This window comes from Nerophis lumbriciformis, linkage group LG07 (genome assembly GCF_033978685.3).
Source record: "Nerophis lumbriciformis linkage group LG07, RoL_Nlum_v2.1, whole genome shotgun sequence".
Classification (NCBI taxonomy): domain Eukaryota; kingdom Metazoa; phylum Chordata; class Actinopteri; order Syngnathiformes; family Syngnathidae; genus Nerophis; species Nerophis lumbriciformis.
This window is the reverse complement of record NC_084554.2, coordinates 56969937-56988085: the sequence shown is the minus strand read 5'-3', so window position 1 is coordinate 56988085 and position 18149 is coordinate 56969937.

Here is an 18149-nt window from a genome sequence, read left to right as displayed (position 1 = left end):
GGGCTCTCCCTTAGAGATAGGGTGAGAAGCTCGGTCCTTAAACGTCTCTAACCAGACTTCTCTGTTTCTTTGGTCCTTAAACGTCTCTAACCAGACTTCTCTGTTTCTTTGGTCCTTAAACGTCTCTAACCAGACTTCTGTTTCTTTGGTCCTTAAACGTCTCTAACCAGACTTCTCTGTTTCTTTGGTCCTTAAACGTCTCTAACCAGACTTCTCTGTTTCTCAAACCAGTCTCTAACCAGAAGTCTCTAACCAGACTTCTCTGTTTCTTTGGTCCTTAAACATCTCTAACCAGACTTCTGTTTCTTTGGTCCTTAAACATCTCTAACCAGACTTCTGTTTCTTTGGTCCTTAAACGTCTCCAACCAGACTTCTGTTTCTTTGGTCCTTAAACGTCTCCAACCAGACTTCTCTGTTTCTTTGGTCCTTAAACGTCTCTAACCAGACTTCTCTGTTTCTTTGGTCCTTAAACGTCTCTAACCAGACTTCTCTGTTTCTTTGGTCCTTAAACGTCTCTAACCAGACTTCTCTGTTTCTTCGGTCCTTAAACGTCTCTAACCAGACTTCTCTGTTTCTTTGGTCCTTAAACGTCTCTAACCAGACTTCTCTGTTTCTTCGGTCCTTAAACGTCTCTAACCAGACTTCTCTGTTTCTTTGGTCCTTAAACGTCTCTAACCAGACTTCTCTGTTTCTCAAACCAGTCTCTAACCAGAAGTCTCTAACCAGACTTCTCTGTTTCTTTGGTCCTTAAACATCTCTAACCAGACTTCTGTTTCTTTGGTCCTTAAACGTCTCCAACCAGACTTCTGTTTCTTTGGTCCTTAAACGTCTCCAACCAGACTTCTCTGTTTCTTTGGTCCTTAAACGTCTCTAACCAGACTTCTCTGTTTCTTTGGTCCTTAAACGTCTCTAACCAGACTTCTCTGTTTCTTTGGTCCTTAAACGTCTCTAACCAGACTTCTCTGTTTCTTTGGTCCTTAAACGTCTCTAACCAGACTTCTCTGTTTCTTTGGTCCTTAAACGTCTCTAACCAGACTTCTCTGTTTCTTCTGTCCTTAAACGTCTCTAACCAGACTTCTCTGTTTCTTTGGTCCTTAAATGTCTCTAACCAGACTTCTCTGTTTCTCAAACCAGTCTCTAACCAGAAGTCTCTAACCAGACTTCTCTGTTTCTTTGGTCCTTAAACGTCTCCAACCAGACTTCTCTGTTTCTTTGGTCCTTAAACGTCTCTAACCAGACTTCTCTGTTTCTTTGGTCCTTAAACGTCTCTAACCAGACTTCTCTGTTTCTTTGGTCCTTAAACGTCTCTAACCAGACTTCTCTGTTTCTTTGGTCCTTAAACGTCTCTAACCAGACTTCTCTGTTTCTTCGGTCCTTAAACGTCTCCAACCAGACTTCTCTGTTTCTTTGGTCCTTAAACGTCTCTAACCAGACTTCTCTGTTTCTTTGGTCCTTAAACGTCTCTAACCAGACTTCTCTGTTTCTTCGGTCCTTAAACGTCTCTAACCAGACTTCTCTGTTTCTTTGGTCCTTAAACGTCTCTAACCAGACTTCTCTGTTTCTCAAACCAGTCTCTAACCAGAAGTCTCTAACCAGACTTCTCTGTTTCTCTGGTCCTCTAACCAGACTTCTCTGTTTCTATTCCATGTTTCTATTCATGTTTCTATTCCATGTTTCTATTCCAGTCTCTAACCAGAAGTCTCTAACCAGACTTCTCTGTTTCCGGGAGGAGCTCAAAGTAAAGCCGCTGCTCCTCCACATGGAGAGGAGCCAGATGAGGTGGTTCGGGCATCTGGTCAGGATGCCACCCGAACGCCTCCCTAGGAAGGTGTTTCGGGCACGTCCGACCGGTAGGAGGCCACGGGGAAGACCCAGGACACGCTGGGAAGACTATCTCTCCCGGCTGGCCTGGGAACGCCTCGGGATCCCCCGGGAGGAGCTGGACGAAGTGGCTGGGGAGAGGGAAGTCTGGGCTTCCCTGCTTAGGCTGCTGCCCCCGTGACCCGACCTCGGATAAGCGGAAGAAGATGGATGGATGGATGGATGGAGATGGATGAAGCCCCTGTACAGTACTATTATTATTCTACATTAGATGTTGCACCTGTACAGTAGTATTATCGTAGTGAATGTGACGTAGGTGTGCAACAAACATGTCATTAGGTGTAAAAGCCATCTCGAGTGGATCTGAGCCATCATCTTGTCCTAATAGGCGGCCCAATGACGCGGTGGCTTATGCGGGTTGAGCGGTCAGCCAAGACTGGATCCATTAGTCCAAGCAAACGTTACTTTGCTACGCCACACAAAACTCACATTATTTGTTTCACATTAGCTCCTCCAGCAGCTGCAATCCATCACAGCATTTGTGCATCTCCTCTTCTCTTCTCTTCTCTCCTCTCCTCTCCTCTTCTCTTCTCTTCTCTTCTCTTCTGTGGGCCAGCAGACGAAGCTCGAGTCATTGAGCTGCTAAATGTCTGCAACACATAATCATGGACGTCATTATGAGCTGCCATTAAAGTCAGGAGATGGATGACACGTCGTGGAGGAAGTGGAGCTGATGGTGCAGACTCGGGTCAGACTTCCTTCCCCCGGCCTGCTTCTCAATGGACAATGGACTGATTAGTCCCATCAGAACCTCCTCCCAGGTCCATCTTCTTGTCCTCCCAGGTCCATCTTCTTGTCCTCTCACACAGGCTGAGGCCTCCTGGAAGACCACTGCTCCTTTGTTCCCAGGTGTCAATCAAAGTGTTTAAGAAATGATATCACGACCTTTGTGCCATTACCTATCATTATTATTCTCTTCTTCACACTTTCATTATTATTATTCTCTTCTCCACCGTCCTGTTCCTCCTCTACCAGCCAGGAGAGCATTGACAGAAGAACATTGTGTTTGTTCCCAGCATCTCTAAAGGACATGTTAGTGATATCACCAGTATTGATACTCAGGGTAGTATCGGCATCATGTTAGTGATATCACCAGTATTGATACTCTGGGTAGTATCGGCGTCATGTTAGTGATATCACCAGTATCGATACTCAGGGTAGTATCGGCATCAGGTTAGTGATATCACCAGTATCGATACTCTGGGTAGTATCGGTATCATGTTAGTGATATCACCAGTATTGATACTCAGGGTAGTATCAGTATCATGTTAGTGATATCACCAGTATTGATACTCAGGGTAGTATCGGCATCATCTTAGTGATATCACCAGTATTGATACTCAGGGTAGTATTGACATAATGTTAGTGATATCACCAGTATTGATACTCAGGGTAGTATCGGCATCATGTTAGTGATAACACCAGTATTGATACTCAGGGTAGTTTTGGCATCATGTTAGCGATATCACCAGTATTGATACTCAGGGTAGTATCGGCATCATGTTAGTGATATCACCAGTATTGATACTCTGGGTAGTATCGGCATCAGGTTAGCGACTTCTCTGTTTCTTTGGTCCTTAAACGTCTCTAACCAGACTTCTCTGTTTCTTTGGTCCTTAAACGTCTCTAACCAGACTTCTCTGTTTCTTTGGTCCTTAAACGTCTCTAACCAGACTTCTCTGTTTCTCTGGTCCTCAAACCAGTCTCTAACCAGAAGTCTCTAACCAGACTTCTCTGTTTCTCTGGTCCTCTAACCAGACTTCTCTGTTTCTATTCCATGTTTCTATTCATGTTTCTATTCCATGTTTCTATTCCAGTCTCTAACCAGAAGTCTCTAACCAGACTTCTCTGTTTCTTTGGTCCTTAAACGTCTCTAACCAGACTTCTCTGTTTCTTTGGTCCTTAAACGTCTCTAACCAGACTTCTGTTTCTTTGGTCCTTAAACGTCTCCAACCAGACTTCTGTTTCTTTGGTCCTTAAACGTTTCCAACCAGACTTCTCTGTTTCTTTGGTCCTTAAAAGTCTCTAACCAGACTTCTGTTTCTTTGGTCCTTAAACGTCTCTAACCAGACTTCTCTGTTTCTTTGGTCCTTAAACGTCTCTAACCAGACTCCTTTGTTCCCAGGTGTCAATCAAGGCGCTTAAGAAATGGTGTCACCACCTTTGTGCCATTACCTGATACCACAAATCATCTCTTCACACTTTCATTATTATTATTCTCTTCTTCACAATTTCATTTTTATTCTCTTCTCCACCGTCCTGTTCCTCCTCTACCAGCCAGGAGAGCATTGACAGAAGAACATTGTGTTTGTTCCCAGCATCTCTAAAGGACATGTTAGTGATATCACCAGTATTGATACTCAGGGTAGTATCGGCATCATGTTAGTGATATCACCAGTATTGATACTCAGGGTAGTATCGGCATCATGTTAGTGGTATCACCAGTATTGATACTCAGGGTAGTATCGGCATCAGGTTAGTTATATCACCAGTATTGATACTCAGGGTAGTATCGGCATCATGTTAGTGATATCACCAGTATTGATACTCTGGGTAGTATCGGCGTCGTGTTAGTGATATCACCAGTATCGATACTCAGGGTAGTATCGGCATCAGGTTAGTGATATCACCAGTATCGATACTCTGGGTAGTATCGGTATCATGTTAGTGATATCGCCAGTATCGATACTCTGGGTAGTATCGGCATCATGTTAGCGATATCACCAGTTTCGATACTCTTGGTACTATCGGCATTATGTTAGTGATATCACCAGTATCGATACTCAGGGTAGTATCGGCATCATGTTAGTGATATCACCAGTATCGATACTCAGGGTAGTATCGGCATCATGTTAGTGATATCATCAGTATCGATACTCAGGGTAGTATCGGCATCCTGTTAGTGATATCATCAGTATCGATACTCAGGGGAGTATCGGCATCCCGTTAGTGATATCAGTTTCGATACTCTTGGTACTATCGGCATTATGTTAGTGATATCACCAGTATCAATACTCAGGCTAGTATCGGCATCCTGTTAGCGATATCACCAGTATTGATACTCAGGCTAGTATCGGCATCATGTTAGCGATATCACCAGTATCGATACTCAGGGGAGTATCGGCATCCTGTTAATGATATCACCAGTATCGATACTCAGGCTAGTATCGGCATCATGTTAGTGATATCACCAGTATCGATACTCAGGGTAGTATTGGCATCATGTTAGTGATATCACCAATATTGATACTCAGGGTAGTATCGGCATCATGTTAGTGATATCACAAGTATTGATACTCAGGGTAGTATCAGCATCATGTTAGTGATATCACCAGTATCGATACTCAAGGTAGTATCGGCATCATGTTAGTGATATCATCAGTATTGATACTCAGGGTAGTATCGGCATCATGTTAGTGATATCACCAGTATTGATACTCAGGGGAGTATCGGCATCATGTTAGTGGTATCACCAGTATTGATACTCAGGGTAGTATCAGCATCATGTTAGTGATATCACCAGTATCGATACTCAAGGTAGTATCGGCATCATGTTAGTGATATCATCAGTATTGATACTCAGGGTAGTATCGGCATCATGTTAGTGATATCACCAGTATTGATACTCAGGGGAGTATCGGCATCATGTTAGTGGTATCACCAGTATTGATACTCAGGGTAGTATCATCATCACGTTAGTGATAACACCAGTATTGATACTCTGGGTAGTATCGGCATCAGGGTAGCGATATCACCAGTATCGATGCTCTGGGTAGTATCGGCATCATGTTAGCGATATCACCAGTATCGATACTCAGGGTAGTATCGGCATCATGTTAGCGATATCACCAGTATCGATACTCAGGGTAGTATCGGCATCATGTTGGTGATATCACCAGTATCAATACTCAGGGTAGTATCGGCATCCTGTTAGTGATATCATCAGTATTGATACTCAGGGTAGTATCGGCATCATGTTAGCGATATCACCAGTATCGATACTTTGGGTAGTATCGGCATCAGGTTAGCGATATCACCAGGGTAGTATCGGCATCCTGTTAGTGATATCATCAGTATCGATACTCAGGGGAGTATCGGCATCCTGTTAGTGATATCACCAGTATCGATACTCAGGCTAGTATCGGCATCCTGTTAGCGATATCACCAGTATCGATACTCTGGGTAGTATCGGTATCATGTTAGTGATATCATCAGTATTGATACTCAGGGTAGTATCGGTATCATGTTAGTGATATCACCAGTATTGATACTCAGGGTAGTATCGGTATCATGTTGGTGATATCACCAGTATTGATACTCAGGGTAGTATCGGCATCATGTTAGCGATATCACCAGTATTGATACTCTGGGTAGTATCAGTATCATGTTAGTGATATCATCAGTATTGATACTCAGGGTAGTATCGGCATCATGTTAATGATATCACCAGTATTGATACTCTGGGTAGTAGCGGTATCATGTTAGTGATATCACCAATATTGATACTCTGGGTAGTATCGGTATCATGTTAGTGATATCACCAATATTGATACTCTGGGTAGTATCAGTATCATGTTAGTGATATCACCAATATTGATACTCTGGGTAGTATCGGTATCATGTTAGTGATATCATCAGTATTGATACTCAGGGTAGTATCGCCATCATGTTAGTGATATCATCAGTATTGATACTCAGGGTAGTATCGCCATCATGTTAGTGATATCACCAGTATTGATACTCTGGGTAGTATTGGCATCATGTTAGTGATATCACCAGTATTGATACTCTGGGTAGTATTGGCATCATGTTAGTGATATCACCAGTATTGATACTCAGGCTAGTATCGGTATCATGTTAGTGATATCACCAGTATTGATACTCTGGGTAGTGTCAGGGTTAGCTCCTGCCTTTGAACAGGAAGTGACCTACAAAGATGAACAGGAAGTGACCTACAAAGTTGAACAGGAAGTGACCTACAAAGATGAACAGGAAGTGACCTACAAAGATGAACAGGAAGTGACCTACAAAGTTGAACAGGAAGTGACCTACAAAGATGAACAGGAAGTGACCTACAAAGATGAACAGGAAGTGACCTACAAAGATGAACAGGAAGTGACCTACAAAGATGAACAGGAAGTGACCTACAAAGATGCTCCATAGTTGTCTTCCTAATCGCCACATGAGAATGTTTTGTCTGCACTTTGATTGACAGCTGTCGTCTTGGCTCAGTCTGCCAAACAATTCAAGTGTAAACAGTGACCTCTAGTGGCCACTCCGTGCTATGTTTATTTGACTCCTCTCAGTCCATCATGTGCACAATGAAGTGCACTTAACTAAAGTAGTCACAGTCAAGGTGTTGTACTGCAGTGTGCAAACTAAAGTGTTCAATAAATCACTGAAACGCCATCAGAGACGCTCCAAAAATACAAGACTGCAGCGTCTTCTTGTCCTCCATTTCTCCTTTCATACAACAAATGTGTTAGAACGCTGATACATTTTTATCACATTAGATGTCACTGTGAGAATATTACAGTACACACTTTCTACATGACATAGGTGGGAAAATGTTTTTTGGAACCTAATATAAGACAATACAGGTAAAAGCCAGTAAATTAGAATATTTTTGAAAAACTTGATTTATTTCAGTAATTGCATTCAAAAGGTGTAACTTGTACATTATATTTATTCATTGCACACAGACTGATGCATTCAAATGTTTATTTCATTTAATTTTGATGATTTGAAGTGGCAACAAATGAAAATCCAAAATTCCGTGTGTCACAAAATTAGAATATTACTTAAGGCTAATACAAAAAAGGGATTTTTAGAAATGTTGGCCAACTGAAAAGTATGAAAATGAAAAATATGAGCATGTACAATACTCAATACTTGGTTGGAGCTCCTTTTGCCTCAATTACTGCGTTAATGCGGCGTGGCATGGAGTCGATGAGTTTCTGGCACTGCTCAGGTGTTATGAGAGCCCAGGTTGCTCTGATAGTGGCCTTCAACTCTTCTGCGTTTTTGGGTCTGGCATTCTGCATCTTCCTTTTCACAATACCCCACAGATTTTCTATGGGGCTAAGGTCAGGGGAGTTGGCGGGCCAATTTAGAACAGAAATACCATGGTCCGTAAACCAGGCACGGGTAGATTTTGCGCTGTGTGCAGGCGCCAAGTCCTGTTGGAACTTGAAATCTCCATCTCCATAGAGCAGGTCAGCAGCAGGAAGCATGAAGTGCTCTAAAACTTGCTGCTAGACGGCTGCGTTGACCCTGGATCTCAGGAAACAGAGTGGACCGACACCAGCAGATGACATGGCACCCCAAACCATCACCCAACCATGCAAATTTTGCATTTCCTTTGGAAATCGAGGTCCCAGAGTCTGGAGGAAGACAGGAGAGGCACAGGATCCACGTTGCCTGAAGTCTAGTGTAAGGTTTCCACCATCAGTGATGGTTTGGGGTGCCATGTCATCTGCTGGTGTCGGTCCACTCTGTTTCCTGAGATCCAGGGTCAACGCAGCCGTCTACCAGCAAGTTTTAGAGCACTTCATGCTTCCTGCTGCTGACCTGCTCTATGGAGATGGAGATTTCAAGTTCCAACAGGACTTGGCGCCTGCACACAGCGCAAAATCTAACCGTGCCTGGTTTACGGACCATGGTATTTCTGTTCTAAATTGGCCCGCCAACTCCCCTGACCTTAGCCCCATAGAAAATCTGTGGGGTATTGTGAAAAGGAAGATGCAGAATGCCAGACCCAAAAACGCAGAAGAGTTGAAGGCCACTATCAGAGCAACCTGGGCTCTCATAACACCTGAGCAGTGCCAGAAACTCATGGACTCCATGCCACGCCGCATTAACGCAGTAATTGAGGCAAAAGGAGCTCCAACCAAGTATTGAGTATTGTACATGCTCATATTTTTCATTTTCATACTTTTCAGTTGGCCAACATTTCTAAAAAATCCCTTTTTTGTATTAGCCTTAAGTAATATTCTAATTTTGTGACACACGGAATTTTGGATTTTCATTTGTTGCCACTTCAAATCATCAAAATTAAATGAAATAAACATTTGAATGCATCAGTCTGTGTGCAATGAATAAATATAATGTACAAGTTACACCTTTTGAATGCAATTACTGAAATAAATCAAGTTTTTCAAAATATTCTAATTTACTGGCTTTTACCTGTATATGTTAGATATAAGATGTAGATGTACAGTAGATGTAAGATGTGTAGATGTAAAGAGGTCCAGTGAGTGAACATAATTAAAAGAGCAATGTGACCATTTAAACTGGAGATGTTTGTGAGTGACTTCCCATCATGATAGTGTGGGAGAAAATGTAATATTTACTTCCAACTTCTTCTTCCACGGCAGCCCTCAGGAGAGTGGAGATATTGAAGAAGACATCCTGTGCTGCTCCAGGGAAATTATCTGTTGATGGCCTCCAAATTGGCCTGGAGGACTGCAAAGGAAGAAGAAGACTTGGCCAGTGAACACCATCTCTGACACTTTGCTCCAGTGGACCTCATCATGGACCTGATGGTCTTTTCTCCATAGCTGACCTCATTATGGACCTGATGGTCTTTTCTCCATAGCTGACCTCATCATGGACCTGATGGTCTTTTCTCCATAGCTGATCTCATCATGGACCTGATGGTCTTTTCTCCATAGCTGACCTCATTATGGACCTGATGGTATTTTCTCCATAGCTGACCTCCAGCGTCCTCCACCTCCAACAGTCAAGTGACGAACATAAAGATCAGCTATGAAAGATGTAAACATGAAACACCTCAATTGGTTAAGTTGGTTGGGTCTTCAAGCTGAGGCCTAGGAGCTGAGGACCATAGCAGTTCCAATGGTGGTGCTCCTCTGGACGGAGACATCAGACGTAGTTCCTGGTACCTGCGTCAGATGTAGTTCCTGGTACCTGCGTCAGATGTGGTTCCTGGTACCTGCGTCAGATGTAGTTCCTGGTACCTGCGTCAGATGTAGTTCCTGGTACCTGCGTCAGTTGTAGTTCCTGGTACCTGCGTCAGACGTAGTTCCTGGTACCTGTGTCAGACGTAGTTCCTGGTACCTGCATCAGACGTAGTTCCTGGTACCTGCGTCAGACGTAGTTCCTGGTACCTGTGTCAGACATAGTTCCTGGTACCTGCGTCAGATGTAGTTCTTGGTACCTGCATCACATGTGGTTCCTGGTACCTGCGTCAGATGTAGTTCCTGTTACCTGTGTCAGATGTAGTTCCTGGTACCTGTGTCAGATGCAATTCCTGGTACCTGCGTCAGATGTGGTTCCTGGTACCTGCGTCAGACGTAGTTCCTGGTACCTGTGTCAGACGTAGTTCCTGGCACCTGCGTCAGATGTAGTTCCTGGTACCTGCTTCACATGTGGTTCCTGGTACCTGCGTCAGACGTAGTTCCTGGTACCTGTGTCAGATGCAATTCCTGGTACCTGCGTCAGATGTGGTTCCTGGTACCTGCATCAGACGTAGTTCCTGGTACCTGCATCAGACGTAGTTCCTGGTACCTGCGTCAGACGTAGTTCCTGGTACCTGTGGCAGACGTAGTTCCTGGTACCTGCGTCAAATGTAGTTCCTGGTACCTGCGTCAAATGTAGTTCCTGGTACCTGCATCACATGTGGTTCCTGGTACCTGCGTCAGATGTAGTTCCTGGTACCTGCGTCAGATGTAGTTCCTGGTACCTGCGTTAGACGTAGTTCCTGGTACCTGCGTCAGATGTGGTTCCTGGTACCTGCGTCAGACGTAGTTCCTGGTACCTGCGTCAGATGTGGTTCCTGGTACCTGCATCAGACGTAGTTCCTGGTACCTGCGTCAGACGTAGTTCCTAATACCTGTGGCAGACGTAGTTCCTGGTACCTGCGTCAGATGTAGTTCCTGGTACCTGCATCACATGTGGTTCCTGGTACCTGCGTCAGACGTAGTTCCTGGTACCTGTGTCAGATGCAATTCCTGGTACCTGCGTCAGATGTGGTTCCTGGTACCTGCATCAGACGTAGTTCCTGGTACCTGCGTCAGACGTAGTTCCTGGTACCTGCGTCAGATGTAGTTCCTGGTACCTGCGTCAGATGTGGTTCCTGGTATCTGCGTCAGACGTAGTTCCTGGTACCTGCGTCAGACGTAGTTCCTGGTACCTGTGTCAGATGGAGTTCCTGGTACCTGCGTCAGATGTGGTTCCTGGTACCTGTGTCAGATGTAGTTCCTGGTACCTGCGTCAGATGTAGTTCCTGGTACCAGCGTCAGATGTAGTTCCTGGTACCTGCATTACATGTAGTTCCTGGTACCTGCGTCAGACGTAGTTCCTGGTACCTGCGTCAGACGTAGTTCCTGGTACCTGTGTCAGACGTAGTTCCTGGTACTTGCGTCAGATGTAGTTCCTGGTATCTGCGTCAGACGTAGTTCCTGGTACCTGCGTCAGATGTAGTTCCTGGTACCTGCGTCAGATGTAGTTCCTGGTACCTGCGTCAGACGTAGTTCCTGGTACCTGCGTCAGACGTAGTTCCTGGTACCTGCGTCAGACGTAGTTCCTGGTACCTGCGTCAGTTGTAGTTCCTGGTACCTGCGTCAGATGTAGCATACTTGCCAACCCTCCCGGATTTTCCGGGAGACTCCCGAATTCAGCGCCTCTCCCGAAAACCTCCCGGGACAAATTTTCTCCCGAAAATCTCCCGAAATTCAGGCGGAGCTGGAGGCCACGCCCCCTCCAGCTCCATGCGGACCTGAGTGACGTGTTGACAGCCTGTTCTCACGTCGGCTTTCCCACAATATAAACAGCTAATGATCGAGGGCGAGTTCTTGATTTCTTATGTGTGTTTATTGTTAGGCAGTTTCATTAACGTCCTCCCAGCGCGGTAACAACACACAACAACAGCAGTCAAGTTTCCGTCTGCCGTAAACAGCAATGTTGTGACACTTTTAAACAGGACAATACTGCCATCTACTGTACATGCATATGTGACCCACCCATAATGTGTCACATTTTTGTGTTGATTTATTTATTTTATTTTGTGGTTTGAATTCGTTTTTGGAGCTGTCATTACACATTTATCAGTATTCACATTGGTCAGTAGGGGGCAGTAGGGCGTTTCTTCCCAATTGAATGCTATCACCTGCAGACCGGAAGTGTCTTGTCATTCTGATGAGCGCGACCAGTCTGTGAACAATTGAAACGTCCTGTGTGCTTTTTCCTCCTGTATAACAGGTTAGTTTTGGTGAATCAACTCACTGAATAATATCCATGTGATCTTTATAAGTTTAAGTACACATTCTGATGGTGGAGCCTAACTCTAAAGTGTTTGTGAGTTGTAGTTTGTATTTGTGAATGAATCCAGTGCACAGCTGCAGTAATCAATACAAAATGGCGACGTGAGTGCGCAATGTTTATATAGGAACTTCTGATCCTATCTCAGACTCCCAAATTAGAGCTCCCATTTTCTTATTGATTTTATAATGTATATTTGTATAATGTGTGTGTTCTGAAATAGTGACAGAGAATAGAACAAGGATGGACAATTCAACCCTTAACTCAACAATGAGTAGATGAGTGTTATGTGTGTGTATGTGTAAATAAATGAACACTGAAATTCAAGTATTTCTTTTATTTATTTATATATACATATATGTATACATATATATATATATATATATATATATATATATATATATATATATATATATATATATATATATATATATATATATATATGTATGTGTGGGAAAGAAATCACAAGACTATTTCATCTCTACAGGCCTGTTTCATGAGGGGGGGTTCCCTCAATCATCAGGAGATTTTAATGGGAGCATTCACATACCATGGATTATATAGGGCACAGAGTGGGTAGGTACAGGCTGGTGTAGGGGCGTGGTGATTGGCTCATGTGTTACCTAGGAGGTGTTTCCGTCTGTGGCGGCATGCTGTTACAATTTCGCTGCGCTTGTTGAGGGATGACAGGTCTGGACGGTAAATAATAAACAGTTTCTCTTTCAAGCATAGGTTGCATCTTTTATTACCACTATTGTAAGGTGTGCTGGATGCAAGAATTTGCCATGTTATTGAATATTCAACATTATTGTCTTTGAGGTCCCAAATGTGTTTGCTGAGTTCTGTGGTATTTCGCAGGTTTTTGTTCCTGAAAGAAGCCTTGTGATTGTTCCATCTGGTTTTGAATTCTCCCTCGGTTAATCCTACATATGTGTCGGATGTGTTAATGTCCTTGCGTATTACCTTAGATTGGTAGACAACTGATGTTTGTAAGCACCCCCCGTTGAGGGGGCAATCAGGTTTCTTTCGACAGTTACATCCTTTGTTGGTTTTGGAGTCGCTCTGTCTGGGGGTCGACGGCTCATTTGCAATTGTTTTGTTGTGGTTTGAGATGATTTGTCGTATATTGTTCATGCAGCTGTAGCTCAATTTAATGTTGTTCTTGTTGAATACTTTTCTTAGGGTGTTGTCTTTGGGAAAGTGTTTGTCAATCAGATTGAGGAATTTGTGTCCAATGTTAGTTGAGACGTTTTTGCTGTATGGGGGGTTGTACCAGATGATGTCGTTTCGTTTTCTGTTCTTTTTCGGTTGGTTTCCTGGCGTGGGTTCATAGGTGAGGGTGAAATTGTATCCGCTTTCATCAAGGGCTTTTTGGTACGGGGGGGTTGCTTGGTCAAATTCAGCTTTGCTAGATGACAGCATCGATAGCCTTTTATTAATTCCGGTAGGTATTCTTTTCGTGGTGGTGGGTGGGTGGTTGCTGTCATGGTGCACGTATTGGAGTGTTGTGTTGGGTTTCGTGAATGGTTGGTAGCTGTTATTTCTCAGGTTGAAAGTGACGTCAAGGAAGTTGACGGTTTGCTTGTTGGCTTCAATCGTGATCCATATATTATATATGTAATAAATATATATTTATATATATATATAGCTAGAATTCACTGAAAGTCAAGTATTTCTTATATATATATATCTTAACCACGCCCCACCCCCCACCTCCCGAAATCGGAGGTCTCAAGGTTGGCAAGTATGGATGTAGTTCCTGTTACCTGTGTCAGATGTAGTTCCTGGTACCTGCGTCAGATGTAGTTCCTGGTACCTGCTGGAGTGGTCACTCACTGCCCATGTTGCATCTGTTACCTGGTCTTGCAGGAAGCAGGTCCAAGTAGAAAAGAAAGCTAAGTCCAACTCAGAGTCAGCTCCTAAGGTGATTTATTGTGTGAAGCTCACCTGGTTGCTGGCAGGTGTTCTCCAGGAAGTTGTCTGTTCCTTCGTCACCAGTAAATGTTCAACTAGTTGCTGTCCATTTTCTTTTATCACTTTTATATTTGCATTAGTCAGGATTATTCAAAAGATTGTTACTCGCTTGCATAATTTGAAGTTTAAGAAAAGATGGAAGACAAATGCAATTTTATTGTGAAAATGTAATACAGAACACATTTTAAAACATGTTTTACTTGAATGTGCGTCATTTATTATTTATGATCTATTAATCAATGCACTTTTTTGTGATTAATCACATCATTTTGACAACCGAGGTTAAAAAAAAATAAAAAAAATTGCCAAAGCCTTATATTAAGAACCAAGACAAAAATGCATTTTAAATGAATTTAGAACCAACCGAAATCGTTGAATTCAGAATTATATTCATTGTATTTGTTTAGGTTAAAAACACTTAAAGAGAAACATAATGTTTGGTGTTTTCATTATTATAAACATACAGTAAGTTAATATCCTGTCTTTGAAAGTAGTGTAAATATTGTATACGTGAAAGACTGCGAGGATATTAAACTCATTCATCTATCATAATGTCCACTGGTACAAAAAAACAATGTTTTAATAGATTTCAGATATTTCATGTCTTTAGTCCTAATTAAATATAAGTCAGATCTCTTTGGGTTATTTCATGTTTGCAAATATAACTACAAATATTACTGACAATAGGAAAAATTACCTGCTAGAATGGCAGATTTTATTTCAATGCTTACATCTCTGATTTTAGTACATAAGCTATGTGGTAGAAAATAAAAAAATAAAAAATATTAATAATAATTATGTATATATATATATATATATATATATATATATATATATTGGTTGACAAGACTCTGCAGCATCGCGTGGACATCGGGGGCAGTACCTCTGGATTGGCAGACCGGGGTGGTGGTTCCTCTCTTTAAGAAGGGGAACCGGAGGGTGTGTTCTAACTATCGTGGGATCACACTCCTCAGCCTTCCCGGTAAGGTCTATTCAGGTGTACTGGAGAGGAGGCTACGCCGGATAGTCGAACCTCGGATTCAGGAGGAACAGTGTGGTTTTCGTCCTGGTCGTGGAACTGTGGACCAGCTCTATACTCTGGGCAGGGTCCTTGAGGGTGCATGGGAGTTTGCCCAACCAGTCTACATGTGCTTTGTGGACTTGGAGAAGGCATTCGACCGTGTCCCTCGGGAAGTCCTGTGGGGAGTGCTCAGAGAGTACGGGGTATCGGACTGTCTGATTGTGGCAGTCCGCTCCCTGTATGATCAGTGCCAGAGCTTGGTCCGCATTGCCGGTAGTAAGTCGGACACGTTTCCAGTGAGGGTTGGACTCCGCCAAGGCTGCCCTTTGTCACCCATTCTGTTCATAACTTTTATGGACAGAATTTCTAGGCGCAGTCAAGGCGTTGAGGGGATCTGGTTTGGTGGCTGCAGGATTAGGTCTCTGCTTTTTGCAGATGATGTGGTCCTGATGGCTTCATCTGGCCAGGATCTTCAGCTCTCACTGGATCGGTTCGCAGCCGAGTGTGAAGCGACTGGGATGAGAATCAGCACCTCCAAGTCCGAGTCCATGGTTCTCGCCCGGAAAAGGGTGGAGTGCCATCTCCGGGTTGGGGAGGAGATCTTGCCCCAAGTGGAGGAGTTCAAGTACCTCGGAGTCTTGTTCACGAGTGAGGGAAGAGTGGATGGTGAGACCGACAGGCGGATCGGTGCGGCGTCTTCAGTAATGCGGACGCTGTATCGATCCGTTGTGGTGAAGAAGGAGCTGAGCCGGAAGGCAAAGCTCTCAATTTACCGGTCGATCTACGTTCCCATCCTCACCTATGGTCATGAGCTTTGGGTTATGACCGAAAGGACAAGATCACGGGTACTGAAATGAGTTTCCTCCGCTGGGTGGCGGGGCTCTCCCTTAGAGATAGGGTGAGAAGCTCTGTCATCCAGGAGGAGCTCAAAGTAAAGCCGCTGCTCCTCCACATGGAGAGGAGCCAGATGAGGTGGTTCGGGCATCTGGTCAGGATGCCACCCGAACGCCTCCCTAGGGAGGTGTTTAGGGCACGTCCGACCGGTAGGAGGCCGCGGGGAAGACCCAGGACACGTTGGGAAGACTATGTCTCCCGGCTGGCCTGGGAACGCCTCGGGGTCCCACAGGAAGAGCTGGACCAAGTGGCTGGGGAGAGGGAAGTCTGGGCTTCCTGGCTTAGGCTGCTGCCCCCGCGACCCGACCTCGGATAAGCGGAAGAAGATGGATGGATGGATGGATATATATATATATATATATATACGGTTGCAATCATAATGTGAATGGTCAGTTATTGGACAGTAGATTGATCAATACATTTCAATCATCCTGCGTCTACTGGATGAAACGATACAGCCTTTTCAAGAGACGATTGAATGGATTCTGAGAAGGAAGACCAAGAAGATGTAAGACTGGAAAAAAAGAAATCACACATTTTTATTGGAAGGCGTCTGGTCACAATAAATTATGCAAAGAAGGACATCATGAATGTGACCTGCAGTCCGTCTTATTTCTTAGCAGTCAGGATTCAGATGTGAGCAGAAACCTGGACCGCTCTTTTCCCCGCTAGATGAAATTGACATTGATAGTGGTGTGTGCCGAATTGACTTCACAGACAGAAAAGTGTTATCTGCACACTATTGCTTTTTTTTACCAGGAATGTGTCATCTACCTTCTATGGTGTCGCTGAAAGACATTTACAAACCTGGACTGTCTTTGTCAAGTCAGGCTGCTAAAAAGTATGCATGTGACACACCAATAGTCTGTGAGGACAACTTGAAGGTGGCATGCTGCGCCAGAGAATAAGAAGACGGAGCAAAGTGTTGCCAACTTAGCGAGTAATCAGACCCCTCTCGTAAATCTGTTTTTAAAAAAGCTCCGTCTTTGCTTACTTTTTGTCTCTGCTACACTATCCATTAAAACTGCATGCACATGCGTCACGGCCAATTATGCAAATGAGACAGGTAGGCTATGCCAACCACTGGCACCAATAGATTGCAGCTGTGTGAGAACCACTGCAGCAAAATGAGAATACAGCAAAAAGACTAGACCATGGAGACATGGTGAGTAACATAAGAACCACACCTAGAGTGGTGGCCACCACAGCTCCTTCACATTAAAATGACACTTCTTGCTCCACGTACAATAAAATAACTTCTGAAAACAACATGGAAGAACATAACTTACAGGTCAAATGTTGGCTTCAGCATGCAAACAAGGAGAGGGGTTTCCTTCCCAGTGAGGAAGGGCTAGCTGTAAGACACTAAAAGTCAGTAACTGGCACTTGACTAGGACAGGAAGTAGCCAGTAACTGGCACTTGGCTAGGACAGGAAGTAGCCAGTAACTGGCACTTGACTAGGACAGGAAGTAGCCAGTAACTGGCACTTGACTGGGACAGGAAGTATCCAGTAACTGGCACTTGACTGGGACAGGAAGTAGCTAGTAACTGGCACTTGACTAGGACAGGAAGTAGTCAGTAACTGGCACTTGATTAGGACAGGAAGTAGCCAGTAACTGGCACTTGACTAGGACAGGAAGTAGCCAGTAACTGGCACTTGATTAGGACAGGAAGTAGCCAGTAACTGGCACTTGACTAGGACAGGAAGTAGTCAGTAACTGGCACTTGACTAGGACAGGAAGTAGCCAGTAACTGGCACTTGACTAGGACAGGAAGTAGCCAGTAACTGGCACTTGACTAGGACAGGAAGTAGCCAGTAACTGGCACTTGACTATGACAGGAAGTAGCCAGTAACTGGCACTTGACTAGGACAGGAAGTAGCCAGTAACTGGCACTTGACTACGACAGGAAGTAGCCAGTAACTGGCACTTGACTACGACAGGAAGTAGCCAGTAACTGGCACTTGACTATGACAGGAAGTAGCCAGTAACTGGCACTTGACTAGGACAGGAAGTAGCCAGTAACTGGCACTTGACTACGACAGGAAGTAGCCAGTAACTGGCACTTGACTACGACAGGAAGTAGCCAGTAACTGGC